This window comes from Rhinopithecus bieti, unplaced genomic scaffold (assembly GCF_001698545.2).
Source record: "Rhinopithecus bieti isolate Rb0 unplaced genomic scaffold, ASM169854v2 repeat_34716, whole genome shotgun sequence".
NCBI lineage: Eukaryota > Metazoa > Chordata > Mammalia > Primates > Cercopithecidae > Rhinopithecus > Rhinopithecus bieti.
Window position 1 is genome coordinate 1 of NW_016840326.1, and position 1,753 is coordinate 1,753.

Here is a 1,753-nt window from a genome sequence, read left to right on the forward strand (position 1 = left end):
CTGTCAGCTGAGAAGAAGCCTGTGATATCTTTACTTGGTTCCGTAAAAGCCAAAGGAAAACTTTCCAGTACTCCTCAAATTCATGGGCTTAGATTAGCATCATGAAAGGAACTTTGGCCAAACACAACAAGACTCGTGGGGTGAAAAGGGAGGGCCATGCAATGTGCTCACATTGACATGACAGTTTTAAGGTTGAAAGCTCCTCTCCACATTCTTCTAATTCACTGGGATGCTTTGAAGCCCTTCAGCTTACCGAAGGACCGCTTTTCATTTTTCAAGGCAGTGGATACCCCCGCAGCAGCTCTTCACCCCCAGCCTGCCCACCACAAACAGAACCTCTGCCCTCCCTGAGAAACCACTTACATAGGCAGAGTGGGGGTACATCACAGGTGGGAGGGCGGGAGTCTGTTGAAAAGAAACCAGGAAATTCAGTGGGAGAGCGCAGGTGTGCACGAGCACCCACCCACGTGCACCCACGCATTCTAGAGGGGGCTCCACTGTGAGGCTGACCTCGTGAGGCTTTGGCCCTTGGACTCTCCCGTCCACCTCCCTTTTCATGTTAGCCTTCCTGGAACTTCCTGCCGTGTTCCCGGACCCCACCACGGTCACCTGCCCCTCAACCCCTCCACAGGCAGCCCCACTAATTCTAAGCCTCCCGCCTGATTTGCACCAGCAGGAGAACAGCTTAAGCCTGTGATCAGTAGTGACACCCGGGGACCCAGGATGCAGGGCCAGGAACCTCACATCCGGGTGCTGGGGCCACTGCACTCCCCACTTGGTGACAGGTGGACCAGTTTCCCTCCTGGTCTCTAGGGAACCTGCCTCTTCCACCACTGGATAAATCCTGCTTCTTCCAGAATCTCTGCTGTCCCAAGGGCGGCTTTAGCCACATGTCACCTGAGCCAAGGACTCAGCCCCTAGTGTCCCCATCCTCCTTGCTGAACTGCTTTCTTCCCAACTCTAGGGCTCTAGGGAGTTTAGTTCTTGGTGAAGGAGGACACTGTGCAGCTGTGAACTGGCCAGAACTTGTAGACTTACAGAGAACATCTGTCCAGGGGTGCTCTGCACCGTGTGGATGACTGTCTGGATCTGGAAGAAAGAAACCAGGTCTCACCCAGGCTCTCCCGTGTGAGGACCACCAGCTCCCACCAGAGGGCGCCACACGGCAGGCACCTCCAGGGGGTGTCATCAGCCCAATGGCCCCACAGACCCCACAGAGGGTGGGTCCAGGTGTTTCTTCTCTCAAGGGGATGAGGGAGGGGCAAAGGTTAGAACCCTGGAGAAGACAGATGGGGACGCTGGTGGCTCTGGCCCATCTTTCCTCTCAGGGAAACGTCTCTCAGCCTAGCCTCCCTTTGCAGGTGGGAGAAGGGAATGCGGGACACGGTCTTCCGTGGCTGCCCATGGGGTGGCAACTGAGGTTGCTTCATCACGGCCAGCCAACCACATCCAACCCCTACCTCGCCAGGCTGGGCAGACGGTCAAGGGCCTGGCCTCTGCCTGCCCCACTCCCAATGGGAGAGGCCCAATGCCTGGCCCTGCCTCCTCCATGAGCCCAGAAGAAGAGCCAAAATCAAGAGGATCCAAAAGAAAGCAAGAGACTTACAATGGGAGCCGGGTTGGCAGGCCGCACGCCGGGAGGCTGGAGGGGTGAGGAGAGTCAGAACGGTGGTTATCACAGGCACCACAGAACGGGAAGAGACAATGGCAGAACTCCAGGGAGGCTCTTGTGCTCAGAAATGCCTCCCCAGGG

The 1,753-nt window shown here is 56.8% G+C and overlaps 1 long non-coding RNA gene across 1 annotated transcript; it reads right to left on the reverse strand.

The window, feature by feature from the left end:
- Window positions 1-6: 6 nt before the first annotated feature.
- LOC108524945 (uncharacterized) lies at window positions 7-1,745 on the reverse strand. Its single transcript, XR_001884169.1, has 3 exons — window positions 1,607-1,745; window positions 1,039-1,089; window positions 7-405 (listed from the first exon to the last, which is right to left on the reverse strand). It is a non-coding gene; the product is annotated as an uncharacterized LOC108524945 (long non-coding RNA).
- Window positions 1,746-1,753: the final 8 nt, after the last annotated feature.